At 51.2% G+C, this 17,739-nt stretch overlaps 1 long non-coding RNA gene across 2 annotated transcripts in view; it reads left to right on the top strand.

Moving 5' to 3' along the window:
• The window catches only part of LOC136624748 (uncharacterized), a 31,048-nt gene extending 13,709 nt beyond the window's left edge, over positions 1-17,339 (top strand). For both annotated transcript variants that reach the window (XR_010792418.1, XR_010792417.1), the window contains 2 exons: positions 2,025-2,197; positions 17,053-17,339. This is a non-coding gene — a long non-coding RNA (uncharacterized lncRNA). The remainder of the gene's footprint in view (positions 1-2,024; positions 2,198-17,052) is intronic.
• The last annotated feature ends 400 nt before the right edge of the window (positions 17,340-17,739 follow it).

Here is a 17,739-nt window from a genome sequence, read left to right as displayed (position 1 = left end):
CACCTTCTTTCCGAGGTCTTCAAAGTCTCTGCAGATAGTTGCAAGGTCCTTTTTTGCAGTGTCAGTCGTCCCTACATGTGTTACTAGGGACTCATGTGTTAATAGGGAAATATTGCAGCCTGCTCTATTTTGCTACAGACTGTACAGACGACATCCATTGAAGTCAACAGAGGCCATCCGATCCGCAGCCCATATGCAATTAACATTGTGTATGGGCAACGGGTACCCACGTCATCGCCTAGTGCCGTGATGGCGAACCTATGACACGTGTGTCAGCACTGACACGCGTAGCCATAGTCGCTGAAATGTGGCCGCTCACCCCGTTAGTGAATACTGGCAGGGGCCACAGCTCCTCTGCTGGTATTCACTAACCAGCACTACTACCGTAGCAGGGCTGATCCTGGTGCACACTGTGATGTCAGTGTGCAGCCGCGATCCTCCTCCCCCGACCTCTCCTACCTGTTGGTTCCGTGAGAATGTCCGGGGGAGGAAGCGTCCGGCAGCATACTAACATCACAGTGTGTGCCGGAGATCATCTGTGCTAGTGGCGCGCCGGGCACAGGAGGAGCGAAGCTTCCAGGAGGTAAGTACATGGGTCTCAGGGGGCACTGTCACTGCTGGGGTTCCGCTGTGGGGGTCAGTCACTGCTGGGGGGCCGCTGTGGGGGTCAGTCACTGCTGGGGTTCCGCTGTGGAGGGCAGTCACTGCTGGGGGGCCGCTGTGTGGGGCAGTTAATGCTGGGGGGCTTCTGTGGGAGTCAGTCACTGCTGGGGGTGCCACTGTGGGGGGCAATCACTGCTGGGGGACCGCTGTGGGTGGCAGTTAATGCTGGGGGGGCCGCTGTGGGGGGTCAGTCACTGTTGGGGGGGCCTCTGCAGAGGGCAGTCACTGCTGGAGGGCCACTGTAGGGGGCAGTTATTGCTGGGGGGCCGCTGTGGGGGGCAGTCACTGCTGGGTGGCCGCTGTGGGGGGCAGTTATTGCTGGGGGGGCCACTGTGAGGGGTGCTGTCAGTGCTGGGGGGCTGCTGTAGGGGGCGCTGTCACTGCTGGGAGGCAGCTTTGGGGGGGGCATTGCCGCTGCTGGGGGGCAGCTGCGGGGGGCACTGTCACTGCTGGGGACCACTGTGGGGGGCGCTGTGGGGGCACTGTCACCGCTGGGGACTCATCATTACTGAGATAAGTGAGGGGGAGGCTGCGAGAGGTGAGGGCTTGTGTTTGGGGTTTATTAAATACAGTTATACATTACAATTATACATTTTTGTTATTTAAACTAAAAATATCGCGAATCTATTTTTTGTTTTCAAAAAGTGACACACCACTCCAGTTATGCTCGGTTTTTTGGCGAATTTTGACACACCGAGCTTAAAAGGTTGCCCATCACTGGCCTAGTGACAGTGCGGGAAATGCAAATAAATTTTTAAAATACTGTATGGTCAGTCATTGCAGTCACCCGCAATACAAGAAAATTCAGGTATGCAGGGTTGTTGGCCGGGCTCACAGCCAGAATCTGCTGTGGGCCTCCCGTATGTGGAATCCAGTCCATCCATGTGAGTCCGGCCTTACTTAGGTTTATGTGTTCTCACACTCAGCATAATATCTGTGTGATGGACCTTACAACAAAAACTACTTAAGGGTGACTACCCACTACAGTTTTTTTCCCTGCGAAATTCGGAGCGCTTTTTTTTTCTGCAGGGGTCTATGGGACTTGTAATGTTAAAATCGCTATCGCGCAAAATCGCGGTTTCGTGGAAAATAGCGATTTTGCGCGATCGCGAATTTAAGTCCCATAGACCCCTGCAGGAAAAAAAAGGCTGCGAATTTCGCAGTGAAAAAAAACTGTAGTGGGTAGTCACCCTAAAGAGGGACACAGACACTCCTATCACAGTTACTGATGATGGTCACATAGCTCCTGCCACACAGTTATCATAGAGGAGATCACAGCTCATCCTTCTGACTGTATACTTATGGTCTGTAATTTATTTAGGTGATCACAAAAGGTAATGTTAATTATATTGTCCCTCCAGCAGGTAAAGATGGTATAGCCTCTAGCTAATGATGTACTGATGCACATGGAATTGATATCACATAATAGTGAAAGTGAAAACAACATCAAGATGGTGCTTGATATGCATCAGACAGGAGGCTGCACTGCAATATACAGAGGGGACCTCCAGAATGTGACAGGCAATTAGGTGAGGTAGGTAGGAATGGAAAATGTGTTTTTGGCAGAGTGATCCTTTAAACTACTGGTTGACAACCAGGCATGCTTCACATTTTTTGGTGAGATGTCTAAAAAATACATCACTGTTTCCCTAAATAAATGTTATCCCCGAAAAGTGTTTTCATAAGCTGATCACGTACTTTATTAAATAAAAGGAGAAGTTTCTCAAACTTTTAGTCACTTCCTATTTGCTTTAGCCTGAAGTGTTGCGCCTTCTCCACTGCCAGTTTTTTAGTTCCATTCTCTTACTATTATACTTGGGGTGCTGTGGGTTGTCACTAATACTACTGGGGGCTGCTGTGGGGGTCACTATAAAACTGTTGGCCACTGTGGGATGTCACTATTATACTGGGGGCCGCTGTGGGATGTCACTATCACCCTGGGGGTTACTGTGGGATGTCACTATTACACTGGGGGTTGCTGTGGGGTGTCACTATTATACTGGGCGCTGCTGTGTGGTATCACTATTATACTGGTGCCACTGTGGGGTGTCACTACTATACTGGGGTGGCTGTGGGGTGTCACTTTTATACTGGAGTCTGCTGTGGGATGTCACTATGATTAGTCAGAACTGCTGTGGGGTGTCACTATTATACTGGGGGCCGCTGTGGGATGTTACTATTAAAGTGGCGGCTGCTGTGGGATGTCATTATTACACTGGGGGCTGCTGTGGGGTGTTGAGGCTGCTGAGTGTTGCGCCTTCTCCACTGCCAGTTTTTTAGTTCCATTGTCTTACTCTATCACGCCCACCCAGGTGGTGTGTCATCTGGTCAGACAGCACCTCCACTATTAAAGTTACAACTTCACTCTCTTCACCATTTTTACAGTATCAGTTCTTACAACAAACACAACTGTATGGGTTTTGCTCCACCCCTCTTTTTTCTCCTCATCCACAAGTATAATAGTGACACCCCACAGTGGCCCCAGTATAAAAGTAACACCCCACAGCAGCCCTAGTTTAATAGTGACACCCCACTGTGGCCCCAGTATTATAGTGACACCTCAAAGCGGCCCCCAGTATCATAGTGACACCTCACAGCGGCCCCTGGTACTATAGTGACACCCCAAAGCAGCCCCCAGTACAATAGTAAAAAAGAAAAATAGGCAGCAGAGTCCAGATCTTCAGGTGCAATAAAGACTTATATTTCCATCAGAACATCACATCATCATGAAATACAGCGACGTTTCGACCGTTACATAGATGGTCTTTGTCAAGCTTTCCCAGTACAATAGTGACACCCCACAGCGGCCCCCAGTATAACAGTGACATACCACAGCAGCTCCCAGGATAATAGCAACTTCTCAAAGTGGCCCAAGTATAAGAGTGACGTCCCACAGCGGCCCCCAGTATAATAGTGACTTCCCACAGCGGCCCCCAGTATAATAGTGACTTCCCAAAGCGGCCCCCAGTGTAATAGTGACATCCCAACGCAGCCCCAGTGTAACAGTGACATCCCACAGCGGCCCCCAGTATAATAGTGATGCCCCACTGCAGCCCCCGGTAAAATAGTGACACCCTACGGTGGCCCCCAGTATCATAGTGACAACCCACAGCTGCCCAAGTGTAATAGTGACACCCCAAAGTGACCCCCAGTATCATAGTGACACACCAGCAGCCCCAGTGTAATAGTGACATCCCACAGCGGCCCCCAGTATGTTAGTTACATCCCACAGCAGCCTCCAGTATCATAGTGAAAACCTAGCAGTCCCAGTGTAATAGTGACATCCCACAGCAGCCCCCAGTATATTAGTGACATCCCACAGTATCCCCAGTATCATAGTGGCACCCCACAGCAGCCCCAGTATATTAGTGACACCCCACTGCGGCACTAGTGTAATAGTGACACCGAACAACGGCCCCAGTATTATTGTGGCACCCCACAGCGGCCCCTAGTATCATAGTGACACTCCAGCAGCCCCAGTGTAATAGTGACATCCCACAGCGGCCCCCAGTATATTAGTTACATCCCACAGCAGCCCCCAGTATCATAGTGACACTCCAGCTGCCCCAGTGTAATAGTGACATTCTACAGCGGCCCCCAGTATATTAGTTACATCCCACAGCATAGGGACATAGTGACACAGCAGCCCCCAATATAAAATATAAAAGTGACACTCCACAGCAGCCCTATTGTAATCGTGACACCGCACAGTGGCCCCAGTATCATAGTGACACCCCACAGCGTCTCCCAGTATCATAGTGACACACAGCACCAGTGTACTAGTGACATCCCACAGCAGCCCCTAGAATCGCAGAGACACCCCACAGTGGCCCCAGTATCATAGTGACGCCCCACAGAGGCCCCAGTATCACAGTCACACCCCAGCAGTCCTAGTGTAATAGTGACATCCCACAGCAGCCCCAATGCAATAGTGACATCCCACAGCGGCCCCTAGTATAAGAGTGACACCACACTGCAGCCCCCAGTATCATAGTGACACCCCACAGCAGCCCTAGTGTTATAGTAATACCCCACAGCGGCCCAAGTGTAATAGTAACACCCCACAGTGGCCCCCAGTATCATAGTGACACCCTAGCAGCCCTAGTATAACAGTGACACCCCACAGCAGCCCTAGTGTAATAGTGACATCGCATAGCAGCTCCAGTATCATAGTGACACCCCATAGCGGCTCCAGTATCATAGTGACACCCCACAGTGGCCCCCTGTATCATAGTGACATCCCATAACACCCCCCAGTAGTAATAATGACATCCCACAGTGGCCCCCAGTATAATAGTGACATCCCACAGGATCCCCCAGTATAATAGGGACACCCCAAAGCGGACCCCAGTATCATAGTGACACTCTAGCAATCCCAGTGTAATAGTGACATCCCACAGTGGCCCCAGTATATTAGTGACATCCCACAGTGGCCCTAGTATCATAGTGACACCCCACAGCAGCCCCAGTATAATAGTGACACCCCACAGCGGCCCTAGTGTAATTGTGACACTGCACAGCAGCTCCAGTATCATAGTGACACCCCACAGCAGCCCCCAGTATCATAGTGACATCCCAGCAGCCAGAGTGTAATAATGACATCCTACAGCGGCCCCCAGTATTTTAGTTACATCCCACAGCAGCCCCCAGTTTCATAGTGACACTCCACAGCAGCCCTATTGTAATCGTGACACCGCACAGTGGCCCCAGTATCATAGTGACACCCCACAGCGTCTCCCAGTATCATAGTGACACACAGCACCAGTGTACTAGTGACATCCCACAGCAGCCCCTAGAATCGCAGAGACACCCCACAGTGGCCCCAGTATCATAGTGACGCCCCCAAGAGGCCCCAGTATCACAGTCACACCCCAGCAGTCCTAGTGTAATAGTGACATCCCACAGCAGCCCCAATGCAATAGTGACATCCCACAGCGGCCCCTAGTATAAGAGTGACACCACACTGCAGCCCCCAGTATCATAGTGACACCCCACAGCAGCCCTAGTGTTATAGTAATACCCCACAGCGGCCCAAGTGTAATAGTAACACCCCACAGTGGCCCCCAGTATCATAGTGACACCCTAGCAGCCCTAGTATAACAGTGACACCCCACAGCAGCCCTAGTGTAATAGTGACATCGCACAGCAGCTCCAGTATCATAGTGACACCCCATAGCGGCTCCAGTATCATAGTGACACCCCACAGTGGCCCCCTGTATCATAGTGACATCCCATAACACCCCCCAGTAGTAATAATGACATCCCACAGTGGCCCCCAGTATAATAGTGACATCCCACAGGATCCCCCAGTATAATAGGGACACCCCAAAGCGGACCCCAGTATCATAGTGACACTCTAGCAATCCCAGTGTAATAGTGACATCCCACAGTGGCCCCAGTATATTAGTGACATCCCACAGTGGCCCTAGTATCATAGTGACACCCCACAGCAGCCCCAGTATAATAGTGACACCCCACAGCGGCCCTAGTGTAATTGTGACACTGCACAGCAGCTCCAGTATCATAGTGACACCCCACAGCAGCCCCCAGTATCATAGTGACATCCCAGCAGCCAGAGTGTAATAATGACATCCTACAGCGGCCCCCAGTATTTTAGTTACATCCCACAGCAGCCCCCAGTTTCATAGTGACACTCCACAGCAACCCCAAGTATAAAAGTGACACCCCACAGCAGCCCTAGTGTAATCGTGACATCGCACAGTGGCCCCAGTATCATAGTGATACCCCAGCAGCACCAGTGCACTAGTGACATCCCACAGCAGCCCCTAGTATCACAGTGACACCCGACAGCGGCCCCCAGTATCATAGTGACACCCCAGCAGCCTCAGTGTAATAGCGTCATCCCACATCAGCCCCAGTGTAATAGTGACATCGCACAGCGGTCCCTAGTATAATAGTGACACCCCACAGTGGCACCCTGTATAAGAGGGACACCCCACAGCGGCCCCAAGTATCATAGTGACACCCCTCAGCGGCCCTAGTGTTATAGTGACACCCCACAGTGGCCCAAGTGTAATAATGACACCCCACAGTGTCTCCAGTATTAAAGTAACACCCCAGAGCGGCTCCAGTATCATAGTGTCACCTCACAGCGGCCCCCGGTACCATAGTGACGCCCCACAGCAGCCCCGAGTATAATAGTGACACCCCACAGCGGCCCCCAGTATAATAGTGAGAGCCCACAGCAGCCCCAGTATATTAGTGACACCCTAGCAGCCCAAGTATAAAAGTGACAGCCAAGCAGCCATTGTGTAATAGTGACACCGCACAGCGGCCCCAGTATCATAGTGACACCCCAGCAGCCCCAGCGTAATAGTGACATACCACAGCAGCCCGCAGTATAATAGTTACATTCCACAGCCGCCCCCAGTATCATAGTGACACCCCTCAGCAGGCCCAGTATAAAAGTGACACCTCACAGTGGCCCTAGTGTAATAGTGACACCGCACAGCGGCCCCAGTATCAATGTTGACGCCCCAGCAGCCCCAGTGTAATAGTGACATCCCACAGCTGCCCCAGTATCATAGTGTCACCCCACAGCGGCTCCAGTATCATACTGACACCCCACAGTGGCCCCCTGTATTATAGTGACATCCCATAGCGCCCCCCAGTAGTAATAATGACATCCCACAGTGGCCCCCAGTATAATGGTGACATCCCACAGGAGCCCTCAGTATAATAGGGACACCCCAAAGCGGACCCCAGTATCATAGTGACAGTCTAGCAGTCCCAGTGTAATAGTGACATCCCACAGTGGCCACAGTATATTAGTGACATCCCACAGCGGCCCCAGTATAATAGTGACACACCACTGCGGCACTAGTGTAATAGCGACACCGCACAGCATCCCCAGTATCAATGTTGACACCTCAGCAGCCCCAGTCTAATAGGGACATCCCACAGCAGCCCCAAGTATCATAGTGACACCCCAGTAGCCTCAGTGTAATAGTGACACCCCACAGCGGCCCTACTGTAATTGTGACACTGCACAGCAGCTCCAGTATCATAGTGACACCCTACAGCAGCCCCCAGTATCATAGTGACACCCCAGCAGCCCCAGTGTAATGACATCCTACAGCGGCCCCCAGTATTTTAGTTACATCCCACAGCAGCCCCCAGTTTCATAGTGACACTCCACAGCAACCCCAAGTATAAAAGTGACACCCCACAGCAGCCATAGTGTAATCATGACACCGCACAGTGGCCCCAGTATCATAGTGACACCCCAGCAGCACCAGTGTACTAGTGACATCCCACAGCAGCCCCTAGTATCGCAGTCACACCCCACAGCGGCCCCCAGTATCATAGTGACTCCCCAGCGGCCTCAGTGTAATAGCGACCTCCCACATCAGCCCCAGTGTAATAGTGACATCCCACAGCCCTCTCTAGTATAATAGTGACACCCCACAGCTGTGCCCAGTATCATAGTGGCACCCCACAGCGGCCCTCAGTATCGTAGTGACACCCCACAGCGGCCCTAGTGTTATAGTGACACCCCACAGCAGCCCAAGTGTGATAATGACACCCCACAGTGTCTCCAGTATCAAAGTAACACCCCACAGTGACCCCCAGTATCATAGTGACACCCTAGCAGCCCTAGTATAAAAGTGACACCCCAGAGCAGCCCTAGTGTAATAGTGACACCGCACAGCAGCCTCAGTATCATAGTAACACGCCACAGCGGCTTCAGTATCATAGTGACACCCCACAGTGGCCCCTGGTATCATAGTGACAGCCCACAGCGGCCCCAGTATAATAGTGACACCCTAGCAGCCCAAGTATAAAAGTGACACCCAAGCACCCCTTGGTTAATAGTGACATCCCACAGCAGCCCGCAGTATATTAGTTACATTCCACAGCAGCCCCCAGTATCATAGTGACACCCCTCAGCAGGCCCAGTATAAAAGTGACACCCCATAGCGGCCCTAGTGTAATAGTGACACCGCATAGCGGCCCCAGTATCAATGTTGACACCTCAGCAGCCCCAGTCTAATTGGGACATCCCACAGAAGCCCCAAGTATCATAGTGACACTACAGCAGCCCCAGTGTAATAGTGACATCCCACAGCGGCCCCAGTGTAATAGTGACACCGCACAGCGGCTCAAGTGTAATAATGACACCCCACAGTGTCTCCAGTATCAAAGTAACACCCTACAGTGACCCCCAGTATCATAGTGACACCCTAGCAGCCCTAGTATAAAAGTGACACCCCACAGCAGCCCTAGTGTAATAGTGACACCGCACAGCAGCCTCAGTATCATAGTAACACCCCACAGCGGCTCCAGTATCATAGTGACACCCCACAGTGGCCCCTGGTATCATAGTGACACCCTAGCAGACCCAGTGTAATAGTGACATCCCACAGCGGCCCCGAGTATATTAGTGACAGCCCACAGCGGCCCCAGTATAATAGTGACACCCTAGCAGCCCAAGTATAAAAGTGACACCCAAGCAGCCCTTGTGTAATAGTGACATCCCACAGCAGCCCGCAGTATATTAGTTACATTCCACAGCAGCCCCCAGTATCATAGTGACACCCCTCAGCAGGCCCAGTATAAAAGTGACAACCCATAGCGGCCCTAGTGTAATAGTGACACCGCACAGAGGCCCCAGTATCAATGTTGACACCCCAGCAGCCCCAGTGTAATAGTGACATCCCACAGCGGCCCCAGTGCAATAGTGACAACCCACAACGGCCCCCAGTATAATAGTGACACTCCGCAGTGGCCCCCAGTATCATAGTGACACCCCACAGGGGCCCCCAGTATCATAGTGACACCCCTGCAGCCCCAGTGTAATAGTGACATCCCACCGCGGCTCCCAGTATACTAGTTACATCCCACAGTGGCCCCCAGTATCATAGTGACACCCCACAGCAGCCCCAGTATAATATTGACACCCCACAGCAGACCCAGTGTAATCGTGACACTGCACAGTGGCCCCAGTATTATAGTGACACCCCGCCACAGCCCCAGTATCATAGTGACACCCAAGCAGCCCCAGTGTAATAGTGACATTCATCAGCAGTTCCCAGTATCATAGTGACACCCCACAGTGGCCCTAGTGTAATAGTGACATCCCACAGCGGCCCACTATATCATAGTGACATTCCATAGCGACCCCCAGTAGTAATAATGACATCCCACAGTGGCCCCCAGTATAATAGTGACATCCCACAGCAGCCTAAGTATAAAAGTGAAACCCCACAGAAGCCCTAGTGTAATAGTGACACCGCACAGCAGCCACAGTATCATAGTGACACCAAACAGCGGCCCTAGTGTAATAGCGACGCCCCACAGTGGCCCAAGTGTAATAGTGACACCCCACAGTGGCTCCAGTATCATAGTGTCACCTCACAGCGGCCCCCGGTACCATAGTGACACCCCACAGCAGCCCCCAGTATAATAATGACACCCCACAGCGGCCCCCAATATAATAGTGACAGCCCACAGCGGCCCCAGTATATTAGTGACACCCTAGCAGCCCAAGTATAAAAGTGACACCCAAGCACCCCTTGGTTAATAGTGACATCCCACAGCAGCCCGCAGTATATTAGTTACATTCCACAGCAGCCCCCAGTATCATAGTGACACCCCTCAGCAGGCCCAGTATAAAAGTGACACCCCATAGCGGCCCTAGTGTAATAGTGACACCGCATAGCGGCCCCAGTATCAATGTTGACACCTCAGCAGCCCCAGTCTAATTGGGACATCCCACAGAAGCCCCAAGTATCATAGTGACACTACAGCAGCCCCAGTGTAATAGTGACATCCCACAGTGGCCACAGTATATTAGTGACATCCCACAGCGGCCCCAGTATAATAGTGACACACCACTGCGGCACTAGTGTAATAGCGACACCGCACAGCATCCCCAGTATCAATGTTGACACCTCAGCAGCCCCAGTCTAATAGGGACATCCCACAGCAGCCCCAAGTATCATAGTGACACCCCAGTAGCCTCAGTGTAATAGTGACACCCCACAGCGGCCCTACTGTAATTGTGACACTGCACAGCAGCTCCAGTATCATAGTGACACCCTACAGTAGCCCCCAGTATCATAGTGACACCCCAGCAGCCCCAGTGTAATGACATCCTACAGCGGCCCCCAGTATTTTAGTTACATCCCACAGCAGCCCCCAGTTTCATAGTGACACTCCACAGCAACCCCAAGTATAAAAGTGACACCCCACAGCAGCCATAGTGTAATCATGACACCGCACAGTGGCCCCAGTATCATAGTGACACCCCAGCAGCACCAGTGTACTAGTGACATCCCACAGCAGCCCCTAGTATCACAGTCACACCCCACAGCGGCCCCCAGTATCATAGTGACTCCCCAGCGGCCTCAGTGTAATAGCGACCTCCCACATCAGCCCCAGTGTAATAGTGACATCCCACAGCCCTCTCTAGTATAATAGTGACACCCCACAGCTGTGCCCAGTATCATAGTGGCACCCCACAGCGGCCCTCAGTATCGTAGTGACACCCCACAGCGGCCCTAGTGTTATAGTGACACCCCACAGCAGCCCAAGTGTGATAATGACACCCCACAGTGTCTCCAGTATCAAAGTAACACCCCACAGTGACCCCCAGTATCATAGTGACACCCTAGCAGCCCTAGTATAAAAGTGACACCCCAGAGCAGCCCTAGTGTAATAGTGACACCGCACAGCAGCCTCAGTATCATAGTAACACGCCACAGCGGCTTCAGTATCATAGTGACACCCCACAGTGGCCCCTGGTATCATAGTGACAGCCCACAGCGGCCCCAGTATAATAGTGACACCCTAGCAGCCCAAGTATAAAAGTGACACCCAAGCACCCCTTGGTTAATAGTGACATCCCACAGCAGCCCGCAGTATATTAGTTACATTCCACAGCAGCCCCCAGTATCATAGTGACACCCCTCAGCAGGCCCAGTATAAAAGTGACACCCCATAGCGGCCCTAGTGTAATAGTGACACCGCATAGCGGCCCCAGTATCAATGTTGACACCTCAGCAGCCCCAGTCTAATTGGGACATCCCACAGAAGCCCCAAGTATCATAGTGACACTACAGCAGCCCCAGTGTAATAGTGACATCCCACAGCGGCCCCAGTGTAATAGTGACACCGCACAGCGGCTCAAGAGTAATAATGACACCCCACAGTGTCTCCAGTATCAAAGTAACACCCTACAGTGACCCCCAGTATCATAGTGACACCCTAGCAGCCCTAGTATAAAAGTGACACCCCACAGCAGCCCTAGTGTAATAGTGACACCGCACAGCAGCCTCAGTATCATAGTAACACCCCACAGCGGCTCCAGTATCATAGTGACACCCCACAGTGGCCCCTGGTATCATAGTGACACCCTAGCAGACCCAGTGTAATAGTGACATCCCACAGCGGCCCCGAGTATATTAGTGACAGCCCACAGCGGCCCCAGTATAATAGTGACACCCTAGCAGCCCAAGTATAAAAGTGACACCCAAGCAGCCCTTGTGTAATAGTGACATCCCACAGCAGCCCGCAGTATATTAGTTACATTCCACAGCAGCCCCCAGTATCATAGTGACACCCCTCAGCAGGCCCAGTATAAAAGTGACAACCCATAGCGGCCCTAGTGTAATAGTGACACCGCACAGAGGCCCCAGTATCAATGTTGACACCCCAGCAGCCCCAGTGTAATAGTGACATCCCACAGCGGCCCCAGTGCAATAGTGACAACCCACAACGGCCCCCAGTATAATAGTGACACTCCGCAGTGGCCCCCAGTATCATAGTGACACCCCACAGGGGCCCCCAGTATCATAGTGACACCCCTGCAGCCCCAGTGTAATAGTGACATCCCACCACGGCTCCCAGTATACTAGTTACATCCCACAGTGGCCCCCAGTATCATAGTGACACCCCACAGCAGCCCCAGTATTATATTGACACCCCACAGCAGACCCAGTGTAATCGTGACACTGCACAGTGGCCCCAGTATTATAGTGACACCCCGCCACAGCCCCAGTATCATAGTGACACCCAAGCAGCCCCAGTGTAATAGTGACATTCATCAGCAGTTCCCAGTATCATAGTGACACCCCACAGTGGCCCTAGTGTAATAGTGACATCCCACAGCGGCCCACTATATCATAGTGACATTCCATAGCGACCCCCAGTAGTAATAATGACATCCCACAGTGGCCCCCAGTATAATAGTGACATCCCACAGCAGCCTAAGTATAAAAGTGAAACCCCACAGAAGCCCTAGTGTAATAGTGACACCGCACAGCAGCCACAGTATCATAGTGACACCAAACAGCGGCCCTAGTGTAATAGCGACGCCCCACAGCGGCCCAAGTGTAATAGTGACACCCCACAGTGGCTCCAGTATCATAGTGTCACCTCACAGCGGCCCCCGGTACCATAGTGACACCCCACAGCAGCCCCCAGTATAATAATGACACCCCACAGCGGCCCCCAATATAATAGTGACAGCCCACAGCGGCCCCAGTATATTAGTGACACCCTAGCAGCCCAAGTATAAAGGTGACAGCCAAGCAGCCTTTCTGTAATAGTGACACCGCACAGCGGCCCCAGTATCATAGTGACGCCCCAGCAGCCCCAGCGTAACAGTGACATACCACAGCAGCCCGCAGTATAATAGTTACATTCCACAGCAGCCCCCAGTATCATAGTGACACCCTCAGCAGGCCCAGTATAAAAGTGACACCCCACAGCGGCCCTAGTGTAATAGTGACACCGCACAGCGGCCCCAGTATCAATGTTGACGCCCCAGCAGCCCCAATGTAATAGTGACATCCCACAGCAGCCCCAGTATCATAGTGTCACCCCACAGCGGCTCCAGTATCATACTGACACCCCACAGTGGACCCCTGTATTATAGTGACATCCCATAGCGCCCCCCAGTAGTAATAATGACATCCCACAGTGGAACCCAGTATAATGGTGACATCCCACAGGAGCCCTCAGTATAATAGGGACACCCCAAAGCGGACCCCAGTACTATAGTGACGCTCTAGCAGTCCCAGTGTAAAAGTGACATCCCACAGTGGCCCCAGTATATTAGTGACATCCCACAGCGGCCCCAGTATAATAGTGACACACCACTGCGGCACTAGTGTAATAGTGACACCGCACAGCGGCCCCAGTATCAATGTTGACACCTCAGCAGCCCCAGTCTAATAGGGACATCCCACAGCAGCCCCAAGTATCATAGTGACACCCCAGTAGCCCCAGTGTAATAGTGACATCCCACAGCGGCTCCCAGTATACTAGTTACATCCCACAGTGGCCCCCAGTATCATAGTGACACCCCACAGCAGCCCCAGTATAATAGTGACACCCCAGAGCAGACCCAGTATAATCGTGACACTGCACAGTGGCCCCAGTATTATAGTGACACCCCGCCACAGCCCCAGTATCATAGTGACACCCAAACAGTCCCAGTGTAAAAGTGACATTCATCAGCAGTTCCCAGTATCATAGTGACACCCCACAGTGGCCCTAGTGTAATAGTGACATTCCACAGCGGCCCACTGTATCATAGTGACATTCCATAGCGCCCCCCAGTAGTAATAATGACATCCCACAGTGGCCCCCAGTATAATAGTGACATCCCACAGCAGCCCCCAGTATAATAGTGACACCCCAAAGTGGCCCTATTGTAATAGTCACACCCTGCAGTGGCTCCAGTATCAAAGTAACACCCTACAGTGGCCCCCAGTATCATAGTGACACCCTAGCAGCCTAAGTATAAAAGTGAAACCCCACAGAAGCTCTAGTGTAATAGTGACACCGCACAGCAGCCACAGTATCAAAGTGACACCTAGCAGCGGCCCTAGTGTAATAGCGACGCCCCACAGCGGCCCAAGTGTAATAGTGACACCCCACAGTGGCTCCAGTATCAAAGTAACACCCTACAGTGGCCCCCAGTATCATAGTGACACCCTAGCAGCCCAAGTATAAAAGTGACACCCCACAGCAGCCCTAGTGTAATAGTGACACCGCACAGCAGCCCCAGTATCATAGTAACACCCCACAGCGGCCCCCAGTATCATAGTGACACCCCAGTAGCCCCAGTGTAATAGTGACATCCCACAGTATACTAGTTACATCGCACAGTGGCCCCCAGTATCATAGTGACATCCCACAGCGGCCCCAGTGTAATAGTGACACTGCACAGTGGACCCTGTATCATAGTGACACCCCATTGCGGCCTTAGTCTCATAGTGACTCCCAAGTAGCCCCAGTGTAATAGTGACATCCCACAGCAGCCCCCAGTATCATAGTGACACCCCACAGCAGCCCCTGGTATTATAGTGACACGCCACAGCGGCCCTAGTGTAATAGTGACACCCCACAGCGGCCCTAGTGTAATATTGACACCTCACAGTGGCCCCCAGTGTAATAGTGACATCCCACAGTGGCCCCCAGTATCATAGTGACATCCCACAGCGCCCCCTAGTAGTAATAATGACATCCCACAGTGGCCCCCAGTATAATAGTGGCATCCCACAGCAGCCCCCAGTGTAATAGTGACACCCCAAAGTAGCCCCCAGTATCATAGTGACACCCCAGCGCCCCCAGTGTAATAGTGACACCCCACAGCGGCCCTAGTGTAATAGTGACACCGCGCAGCAGCCCCACTATCATAGTGACATCCCACAGTGGCCCCCAATGTCATAGTGACACCCGAGCAACACCAGTGTAATAGTGACATCCCACAGCGGCCCCCAGTATACTATTTAAATCCCACAGTGGCCCCCAGTATCATAGTGACACCCCACAGCAGCCCCAGTATCACAGTGACACCCCACAGCGGCCCTAGTGTAATAGTGACACCACACAGCGGTTCCAGTATCATAGTGACACCCCACAGCGGCCCCACTATTATAGTTACAACCCACAGCGGCCCTAGTGTAATAGTTACACCCCACAGCGGCCCCAGTATCATAATTACATTCTACAGCGGCCCCCAGTAGAAATATTTACATCCCACAGTGGTCCCAAGTATAATAATGAAATCCCACAGTAGCCCCCAGTATAATAGTGACACCCCGATGTAGCCCCCAGTATCATAGTAACACCCCAGTGGCCCCAGTATAATAGTGACACCCCACAGCGGCCCTAGTGTAATAGTGACACCGCACAGCAGCCCCAGTATCATAGTGACACCACACAGTAGCCCCCAGTATACTATTTAAATACATCAGTGGCCCCCAGTATCATAATGACACCCCACAGCAGCCCAAGCATCATAGTGACACCCCACAGCGGCCCTAGTGTAATAGTGACACCCCTGCAGCGCCAGTGTAATAGTGACAACCCACAGCGGCCCCCAGTATATTATTTAAATCCCACAGTGGCCCCCAGTATCATAGTGACACCCCACAGCAGCCCCAGTATCATAGTGACACCCCACAGCGGCCCTAGTGTAATAGTGACACCGCACAGCAGCTCCAATATTATAATGACACCCCACAGCGGCCCCACTATCATAGTGACAACCCACAGCGGCCCTAGTGTAATAGTTACACCCCACAGCGGCCCCAGTATCATAAAACATCCTACAGCGGCCCCCAGTAGAAATATTTACATCCCACAGTGGCCCCAAGTATAATAATGACATCCCAGAGTAGCCCCCTGTATAATAGTGACACCCCAAAGTAGCCCCCAGTATCATAGTAACACCCCAGCGGCTCCAGTGTAATAGTGACACCCCACAGCGGCCTTAGTGTTATAGTGACACTGCACAGCAGCCCCAGTACCATAGTGACACCACACAGTGGCCCCCAGTATACTATTTAATACAACAGTGGCCCCCAGTATCATAGTGACACCCCACAGCAGCCCAAGCATCATTGTGACACCCCACAGCGGCCCTAGTGTAATAGTGACTCCGCACAGCGGCTCCAGTATCATAGTGATCACAGTATCCATCTTGTATGTTGGAAGCACACAAGACATGTTCTACATATTCTTTCCAGCTCCTGAACTTTTGATAGAGTTTTCCAAAGTGAATAAAGGGACTTTGTTAAATGTTGCTGATACAAATATTACTTCTGAACAGGGAATAAAAAGTAGGACTTTTTTTCTATGCTGCTAGTAACAGTTATAAACTTTTATGGCTTATTCAGATGGTGTAGTCAATGAGTTTTCTTTCACCACTATGTTGCGAAAATCACTGCAAAAAGTGTAATTTGACAACACTGTAATAATCTGGCTTTAGAGATTTATTTTTACAGGAGGATCTTGGGGGAAAAAACTGTTTAAATAAGCCTGCATGGTTGCTGCTCTGCATAAAGAGTTGCCCTTGTATGTTTATTTTATAAACTAACAGCGGTTGTGTTTTTGTTTTTTTTTTCATTCAAGAGCAAGATTTTAAAGGGCAAATCCAGTCATAACCTTTTGATATGCCAAAGATTTATGAAAGAAGATCATATTGGTGAAGTCTGTCATCTCAAGTACCACTGATTTCCACAATCAAAAGACTGCAGAAAACTGAACCCTCTCACACTGATGACTGGTTTCTGTTCTTGACATTCTGCTATATTCTCCTTCATGGAATATACTACAAAATGTAAATGTCAATAATATAAAGACATCCATTAGCTTTTTACATCCACTCAACCATTCTGTTCAGTCATTTATTGCCTTACAGTCATCAGCCATAAGATTAAAAACCATTGGAGAGTGGAGTTAATAAATAATATTGGTTATTTCATGGCACCTGTCATGGGATGGGTTATATGACGCAAGCAACCAGTCAGCTCTGGCAATTGATGTGTTGGAAGCAGGAAAATCTGGCAGTCAAAAGGATCCGAACGACTTTGACAATGGCCAAATTGTGATTGCTAGATGACTAGTTCAGAGCATCTCTATGGCAGATGAGTGTTCTGGGTAAATAGTGTTTAGTGCCTACCAAAAGTTGCCCAAGTAAGGATAATTGGTAAATCAGTGATAGGGTCACAGGCGCCAAAGGCTCATTGATGAGCATGGGGAGCAAAGGCTCGCCAGCTTGGTCCAGTTTAACAGAAGAGTTAGTGGTGTGGCACAAAT

Source organism: Eleutherodactylus coqui, chromosome 4, assembly GCF_035609145.1.
Source record: "Eleutherodactylus coqui strain aEleCoq1 chromosome 4, aEleCoq1.hap1, whole genome shotgun sequence".
NCBI classification, from domain to species: Eukaryota; Metazoa; Chordata; class Amphibia; order Anura; family Eleutherodactylidae; genus Eleutherodactylus; species Eleutherodactylus coqui.
This window is presented reverse-complemented; position numbering and strand designations above follow the sequence as displayed.